The sequence below is a fragment of the Talpa europaea genome, assembly GCF_964194135.1.
Source record: "Talpa europaea genome assembly, chromosome: 1".
Lineage (NCBI taxonomy): Eukaryota > Metazoa > Chordata > Mammalia > Eulipotyphla > Talpidae > Talpa > Talpa europaea.
In genome coordinates this window covers 48,285,062-48,294,762 of record NC_140073.1, presented here as the reverse complement: position 1 = coordinate 48,294,762, position 9,701 = coordinate 48,285,062, and positions in this window count along the sequence as shown.

Genomic DNA, 9,701 nt, shown 5'->3' with positions numbered 1-9,701 from the left:
ACAGAAGTAAAAGGAGCAAACATTCTTGGCTTGACTTGCCTTTCAAGAATAGAAATACCCCTTCTATTTATAATCTGCTCAGATCTTCTTGGGAATGCATATTGAATTTTACCAATTTTTTTTTTTCTGCATCTATTCAGATAATCATGCCTTTTCCTTTTCAGTCTTAATCTGGTGAAATTGCATTGATTGGCTTTCAAATGTTAATCAACTTTTCATTATTGGGATAAACTCTCTTAATCATGGTGTATAATTCCTTTCAAGTTAGATTTTGTTTGCTAAAATTTTGTTTAGAATTTTTGAAGATCTATCTTTACAAATGATTTTAGCTTAGTTTTCTTTTCATGTTTTTTGTCTGTTTTTTGGTATCAAAGAAATGCTGTCTTCATACAATGAACCAGGAATTATTTCCTTCTCTCCCATTTCATGCACGAATTTGAAGAGGATTTGCTATATTTCTTTTTTTTTTTTTAAGTTTTTTTTTTTATAGAGGCATGTTTTATTTGTTTGTTTGTTTGTTTTGTTTGTTTGTTTATACATGCACTGGGTACAGTCAGAAGCGCGGGAGGGTGAGAGAATTCACCAGAGTCAGAGCGGGGAGCAGAGCAGGCAGAAGGACCGAAGTACACTGCTGAGGGGAGCAGCGGGCGGCAGGAGAGGTCTGCGCGCCATGTGGGACCCTCCTCCGGTGGCCGGGGAGCAGCCGGGGATCGAACCGGTGCCGCAGAGGCCGCGGGCAGCTTCGCAAGCCAGCGCTCTACCGCTGCGCCACCGGGGAGGCCCTGCTATATTTCTTTTTTTAAAAAAAATTTTATTTATGCATACAAGAGCTGGGGCACAGGCCAGAGGTGCGGGGGTAGGGGGTGGGGGCTGGTGAGAGGATCCACCAGAGACAGAGTGGGGACAGAACAGGCAGACTGATGAAATACACTGCTGAGGGGAGCAGCGGGCGAGACAGGAGAGATGCACCATGTGGGATTCTCCCTGGCCAGTGGGCTACAGAAGCTGTGGATTGCTTCACAGTGCGGTGTTTAACCCCTTGCGCCACCAGGGAAGCCCAGATTTGCTATATTTCTTTCACAAATATTTGGTAGGATTCATCAGTGAATCTATCTGGACATGGGGTAATCTATGTAGGAAGGTTTTGAGTTACACATTCAATTTGTTTAATAGACATAAAGCTATTCAGGTTATTTCTCTTTTTGAATGAGATTTGGCAGTTTGTGTCTTTTAAGAAACTCATGTATTTAATCTCAGTTGGTGAATTGATTGATATAAATTCATTCATAATAGTCTATAATTAATATCTGTAGGATATGTAATGTCAACTCCAATTCCTAACATTGGTAATTTGCATCTTTCCCCATTTTTCCTGAATAGTTTGATCAGTAATTTATCAATTTTGACTTAGTTTTATTGAATTTATGTCTCACTTATTTTATCCATGATTTTTTGTTTTCCATTTCATTGGTTTCTGCTCTGATCTTTGTCATTTTATTTCTTCTGCTTACTCTGGGCTTAATTTGTTCATTTTTCTAGTTTCTTAAAATGGACCTTAATTTTGGAGACTCCTTCCTGCCTCAATATAGGTCTTTAATGTCACAAATTTCCCTGAACATTGCCTTAGTGGCATTCCAAATTAATTCTGGTATGTTCTATTTTTCTTCTCATTCAGATGAAAATACTTTCTAATCAATCTTTACAACTTATCTAACTTATCTTTTATATTTGGGGTTATCTTACATTTGGGGGTTTTAGAAGTGTGTTAGTTTCTAAATATTGGGGAATTTTTCAGAGATCTTTTTGCTACTGATTTCTAATGTAATTCCATTATTGCAAGAAAAGATGCTTAGTAGACTTGAATCCTTTTAAATTGTCAAGAATTATTTTATGGCCCAGAATATGGTCTATCATGGTTAATTTTCCACATGTACTTGAAAACAATTCTGCTATTATTGAGTAGAGTGTTATATAAATGTCAATTAAGTCAAGTTCATTGATAGCATTATTCAAGCTTTTGTAGCTTTACTTATTTTCTGTTCTATTAGTCAAAAGGAATGTTGCACTAGTTGGACACAATTCTGAATGTCTTTCTCCTTGCGGTTCTATCCGTTTTTCTCTAATATAGTTGGAAATTCTGTTAGGCGCATAGGTTTTTCAGCTCTCCTCGTGATGAATTGATCCTGTTCATTGGGAAATATGTTCTTTATCCCTTATAATATTCTTTGCTCTAATACAGTTACTTCAACTTTCTTTGTATTATTTATTTTTTATTCATTTTTTTAATAGAGGCATGTTTTATTTATTTGTTTGTTTGTATGTTTTGTTTATACAAGCACTGGGTACAGTCAGAAGCGCGGGAGGGTGAGAGAATTCACCAGAGCCAGAGCGGGGAGCACAGCAGGCAGAAGGACCGAAGTACACTGCTGAGGGGAGCAGCGGGCGGCAGGAGAGGTCTGCGCGCCATGTGGGACCCTCCTCCGGTGGCCGGGAGCAACCGGGGATCGAACCGGTGCTGCAGAGGCTGCGGGCAGCTTCGCAAGCCAGCGCTCAACCGCTGCGCCACCGGGGAGGCCCTCTTTGTATTATTTATGACAACATTATCAGGCAAGTTACTAGAGCACCTTAATGTGGGGGAAAATGCTTCAGAATTATCCCAAATGAAGGAGTGAAGAATTGGATTATTTTACATCAACTCCCATCAGTCCTTGGTTGACTGAGGGACGTACATTTTCCAGCACTTCAGAGTCTACATGGGGTAGAGCAGGCCCCGGTGGTCAGGCTGTCCTGAATGGAAAAGCTTAAAGTGATGACAATGGCACTAAGAACATCTGGGCATAAGCTACAAGAGCCATTGCTGCCTGTGACTCCAGTATGGTCTGTGACAAGGTCGCCATCTGAAGGTGACAATTTGAGGGAAGGGGAATGTTATTCTTACTCAGGCGTTCTCAGTGAGACTGCAGGGGGGGGGGGGGGCATGTGTTGCGGCTGTTGATTAGTCTTTCATCTTTTTTTTTCCCCCTAAAGATTTATTTATTTATGCATATAAGAAGTGGAGTGTGAGTCAGAGGTGTGCGGGGGCAGGGGTGGGGGGGCGGTGCCAGGGTTGGGGGATGAGAGGATTCACCAGAGACACAGTGGGGAGCAGAACAGGCAGTGGCTGGGAATAGCTTGATAGCACTGTCTTAACCCTTGTGCCACGAGGGAGGCCCCTGATCAGTCTTTCATTTTACACAAGCACACACCTGTGCTGCAAGCAACCACTTTCCCCACGCGTCCCCACTGTGTTGCGAGAGCACAGCACAGATGTGGGGGGAGCAGCAAGGGGCAGTGTAAAGAGCGCAGAGTGTGGAGTCATGAGCTCTAGTTCACCCCCTCTGTGAACAGTGTAATGTCAGGAATTGGCTTCTCAGTGGGTGAAGTGGTGCTAACTTGCCTCCGAGGACTATTGTGAGAATGAGAGAAACAGGGAACTTTAGGGCACAGGAGGAATTATTACTGCCAGAGGCCACCTGGGACTTGAAAGATGCCACTGAAAGAGTCCCTAAGAGGAGCATCCCCATTATCTTACAGGATAGAAGAAAACCTCCAGGAGGGCCAAGGTTGATGTTGAAGGTCTGTGGCCAAGCAGTGTAGTTATGATCTGGGATTTCTGCTGAATCAGAATCTGCATTTTAACAAGATCCCCAGGTGATCTGAATGCACACTGAAGCCAAAGCCTCTCTGGCCCAGCATGGGGGCCCAGGCCTGCCTCTTTTCCCTCACTCACCCCTCTGAAGTGTGGGGTAAGTCACAAGTTCCACCTTAGATTTCAGGCTGAAGTCTGGATCTGCTCCCACAGAAACGGAGACTCTTACTCTTTTATCCAGGCTGTATTCTCACTGCGGAGCTGTAAAATTATTGTAACTGTGCTCACAATAATGATTCTGAAGACACAGAAGAGGGACAATGTTCAGAAAAGCAATTCTTTTATGAAGTTTACTATCCAAAATGGTTGAGAGTAACAACAACAACGTCCTGTTGCTTGATTTATTTGAACTGCGGCAATCCGGAAAAGTCGTCAGTGCAAAGTGACTCATTCCCTGAGGGTTCTGCATGATTCTAAAATCACCACCCATGGTTTTCCTGAACTTTGAAGTGACAGAACAAATGACAGCAGAGATGGGCACTGTCCTTGAGTCCAGAGTGGCTGATCCACAAACATATCCCAACAATAACATCCTCATCCAAAAGCAACCTGCAATAGGATGTTTTTTTTTCTGTAGTTTGCTCCTGCATTTGAGTTAAGCATCTGTGCACCTGCAGGCAGAGCCCCAGGACTAGGATGCTTGGGGGTGGAGGGAGGGTGGGGGGGGGGGCAATCAAAAAACTCATTGATACCTCCTCCATTCCAGATCCTGTTCTAAAGATGACTCCAAGTCTCAGAGTGCAGCTTGCATGCAGCCATGAGATCCAAGAGGAAATACAGAAGAGCCACAGGGAGATGCAGATAAGGAGGCTAAGAGTGTAGGACAGCATCACAGGAGGTGGCCTTGCAGGTGCAGGGTGGGAAGGGGCTTAGTCAATATTTGCGTATGAGGAGAGAACAGTCTGCATGAGGCCCAGAGAGGTAAAGGCTTGTCAGGGCTCTTTTCCCAGCAAGACAACAATCTGATGCTATGGAAGAAATATTCGAGGTAAGTGTCCCTTTGGGCCATGGGACAAACTGCAGGTAACGCCACAGACACTGGCAGAATGTTCTGTTCGTCCCTGGGTGTCTGCTCTCAGCTCATGCTCCCCAGTCACTCCACACCCAAGCCCAGTTTCCCAATTCAACTTTGAGTTCTCAACCTATTTCATTTCATTGTGGTCTCTACCCTAACCCCAAACTTGACCCTCCCTTTCCTCAGCACAGATAGGAATGCCATGGATAGGTAGTAATGCAGCAGAAAGAATGGATTAGAAGGAAAATGAATGACCTTGATTTGGACAAACTGAGGCTGAAATATTTGCCAGTCCAGCTAGGGATGGCTCAAAGCAGTAAGTTTCGCCTCAGAGAAGAGATGATTATAAATCTAGACTCATCAGGGCCTCCCCGGTGGCGCAGCAGTTGAGCGCTGGGTTGCGAAGCTGCCCGCGGCCTCTGCGGCGCCGGTTCGATCCCCGGCTGCTCCCCGGCCACCAGAGGAGGGTCCCACATGGCGCGCAGACCTCTCCTGCCGCCCGCTGCTCCCCTCAGCAGTGTACTTTGGTCCTTCTGCCTGTTCTGCTCCCTGCTCTGGCTCTGGTGAATTCTCTCACCCTCCCGGCTTCTGACTGTACCCAGTGCATGTATAAACCAAACAAACAAACAAACAAATAGATAAATAAATAAGACATGCCTCTAGAAAATTAAAAAAAAATAAAAAATAAAAAATAAAAAAAATAAAAAATCTAGACTCATCAGAAATGGAAACAAATGCATTTACTCACTTACCTTAGTCGGTCCCCACATATCTTCTTTCTTCTCTGTTGCAATGAATGAACTCAGTTTCCATAAATCTCACCCCCTTCCACTATTCAAGAGTAGTGCCCAAGCAATTCTCTCTCTTATAGTAGAAACTTTCTTCACTCCCTTGAATCAGTCCCACCTGGTGTCCCAATTCCTTGAATTAAAACCGAAAAAAAGGGGGGCAGTGGTCAAAATGGGAAAGAGAAGAGACTGTGACGATGGCTCACAGATGACGTGGTGGTGGGAGAATCGTGGGCACCACACTTGAGGGGAGATATCAAAAAGTGTATAAAAGTGAACAACAATGTAAGAAAATAAACCACCACCAAAAAACGACCTTTGACCCCCACTTACCTTTCCAGCAATGGCTCCATTTCTTCACCCTTCCTTACAGTAGATCTTCAAAGTATCTGCACGCTCAGTCTCCAATTCCTTCCTCACATTCTCCTCTCGCTTTTGCCCCCAATTCCACCAAAACTGCCCTTCCCAAGGCCACCGGGAACTTCCATTAACTGACTACATGAGTTCTCGTTTTATTTGACTTTGCAAGAGAAATATTTTGTTTCCCAGACTCTATAATCTCAATCTCCAGCTTTAACTCACATCCTCTGGGCATCCTTTCTTAGTTCCTTTTCTGGTCCTGTCGAGCCTCCCGTGCCCCTCTGTGCTGGACTGCCTAGAGGTCAGTTCTTGGCACCGCTTCTCTTCTCTAACCTGTGCGCTCTCTCCACTTCATGTGCAATTGTCACCTTGAGTCTAACATTTACCAAACTGAATCCTTGACATTCTCCCCCCAAATGAGACCTTCCCAAAGTCTTTCCCACCTCACTTGATGGTCATTCTATTCCTCCAAGATACTCAGGACAAAACTTTGGTGTTGAGAGGGACTTTAGTAAAATAATAGAGTAGGCCGCTCCAATGGCCCATCTTCCCAGAAATACTAAAAGCAAGCAGATCCAACTTTGTCAGGACCCTGGAAAATAGCCAATGGTTTATAGCAACCACTGAATGCTCACTCAGGAAAATAGGCAACTTCAAAAGTATGGAGTGATTAACAGGGGTTGGGAGAGTAAGAGTAGGGAGCTAGTGTTTAATGGCTAGAGTTCCAATTTGTTACAGAAAGAACACAAGAAGAGATAGTTGTAGTGGTTGCACAACAATGTGCTTAATGCCACTGAACTATACACTTAAAAATGATGAAAATAGTTAATTTTGTTATATACATTTTACAATAAAAGAAATGGGACAGAAAAAAAAAAAAACTGTAGGAAAACTTTGTGGCATGTTCACTAACCTTCACCCTGCCTTCCCTCCAGCTCAGCAGCAGTCTTAAAGATAGCAGTTCATATTACCATGTGGGGTCAGAGTACCTAGTTCTGGAAGGAGCACAGTTGATCTGATTTGCAAATTATTGTGTATGCTTGATCTCACCTGTCTCAGAGCTCTTTGAAGGACAGATGCAAGGCTTCTGTTCCACCTAAATCCAAACTCACCCAGGTTAGGAAAGTGGCAGACATTACTTGAGAGCAAGGTAAGGCTGGCAACAACCTCCAGATACCTGACCTGAAATACCGTGCAGATTAGGAAATGTATAATAGGCCTGGGAGGAAAGCAGGGGAGACTTCCCCTGAGAAAGTAGGGCATTCAAAGGCATCAACATATAAGCATATACCCAGAAAAGAACTGAGAAGACTCAAGCTTTCACCTTAGGCTGGTCCGTAGGCTCAGGGGAAGCCTGGGTGAGGGCCGAAGAAGGGCCCCAATACAGAGCCAACCCACGAGGACAGAGAGAGCTGTGTGTGATTGTTTAGCTCCTGGCATCCAAGGAAATATGTCAAAATACTAGTTGAACACAAGCTAAGGAACAGAGACCACAGTGGCCACACACGAAAAGGAATATAGTGTTTAAAAGAAAAAATACATTAGGAAAAGTCACTAGTCAAATGAACCAAATCAGCCTGTAACGAAACAAAGAAACAAAAAACAACTTCAACCAGCAAACCCTGAGAAAAAAAGGGAGAATCTGGTTTCCAGAATTAATACATCATAATATTCAAATAGTCAATTTTCAACAAAAAATCACAAGGTATACAAGGAAAATATGACCCATTCAAAGAAACAAAATTAATGGACTAAAACCAGTCCCCAAGGAAAACCACACATTAGATTTGCCAAAAAAAAACTTTAAAATAATTGTCTTAAACATGCAGGAAGAAATAAAGGGTAACAGCAACAAAGAATGGAAGTAAGGAATGTGACGTCTGAACAAAATAAGACTACCAATAAAAAGACAGAAATTACAAAAAAGGAGCCAAACAGAAATTCTGGAGATGAAATGTATAATTAATGAAAAGAAAACTTCATGGAAACCAGTGTAGATTCCTCAAAAAATTAAAAATAGAACTATCCGGATTCAGCAATCCCACTTGTGAGCATATGTCCAAAACATGAAATCATTATCTTGAAGAGATATTTTGCACTTCCAGGTTCACTGCAGCATAAGTCATAAAAGTCAAGACAGGTGAAAGAATAAAGAGAATGTATGTACACAAGCACCAATACACAGAGCAATAATAATATTCAGCCTTAAAAAAGGAAAGCCTATCATTTGCGACAACATGGATAAACGAGGAAGACATTCTGCTAAGTGAAATAAACCAGATGTAAAGACAAATAATGCATGATCTACAAGCAGAATCTGAAAAAAATCAAGCTCATAGAAACAAAGAGCAGACTTGTGATTGCAGGGAGCTTAGGGTGGGGGGACAGGGACAGGTCACTAAATAAAAATTGAAACAATTCACTAGAGTGGTTCAACAGTAAATTTGATCATGCAAAAGACAGAATCAATGAACTTGAAGATAAAACAACTTAAATTATCTAGACTAAGGAAGAGGGGAAAAAAAAAGACTGAAGTGAACAGAGTCTACTATTTATCCATCAAAAGGATCGATAAATGCATTGTGGGAGTCCCAGAAAAAGAAGAGAGAATGATTGGGCAGAAAGAGTATTTGATGAAATAATAACTAAAAATTTCTCAAATTTTATGAAAGTCATGAATCTAAAGATTCAAGAAGCACAGTGAGTCTCAGTAGGCTAAATTCAAAGAGATCCGCAGTAGGATACATTACGGTTGACTCTTGACACAAGTTTGAAATGTGCAGGCCCGGTTATACATGAATTTTCCCCCACAGGTTCCTTATTCACAAATTCAACCATCATGGATGTCAGTTGGTTGAATGCACAAATGAATATTTTGTTAATACAGAGGGCTAGCTATAAGTTACACACACATTTTCAACTGTTTTTGGGGGTGGGGGTCAGCATCCATAACCCCATATTATTCAAGGGTCAACTATATAGTCAAATTGTCAAAAGACAAAGACAAAGAGAGAATCTTGAAAAGAATCAAGTGGGCAACACTTGTCACATGTAAGGGAGCCTCAATAAGATTAACACCCATGAAACTGATGGAGGAAAGAGTAGTAAACCTAAAAGAGGCATCACGAGACTAAAACCTGACTCACACAGGAGGTGGACCCCCAAAAACCCCAACAAAACCATGAAGGTCAGAGACAGTGGGATGACACATGTAAAGTGCTGGATAAAAAGAGGGGAAAAGAAACTGCCAAGACTTCAATATCTGACAAAATTGCCCTAAAAAATGAGGAGAAATTAGGATGTTTTCAGATAAACGAAAGATCAGGAAGTTCATTATCATTAGACCTTACCTAAAAGAAATGCTAAAGGGAGTCTTTCAGGTTGAAACAAAAGGCTACTCAACAGTAATTTGAAGCCATATGAAAAAGTAAAGGCAACTATATGGGCAAATATAAAAGTTGGTATTACTGTATTTTTGATTTGTAACTCCACTTTTTTCACTACATGACTTAAAAAACAAATACATAAAATTAATTATAAATCTATGTTATTTGGTACATACCGTGTAAAGAAATAATTTGTAGGGCCTCCCTGGTGGCACAAGGGGTTAGGACACAACCTATGAAGCTGTCCACAGGCACTGCAGCACGAGTTCCATCCCCACTGCCGGCCAGGGAGCTACCCACATGGCGCAGCAGACCTCTCCAGTCTTGCCTGCTGCTCCCCTCAGCAGTGTACTTTGATCAATCTGCCTGTTCTGTTTCCCACTCAGTCTCTGGTGAATCCTCTCACCCCCCCATACCTCTGGCCTGAACCCCAGCTCTTGTATGCATAAATAAATAAATCTTAA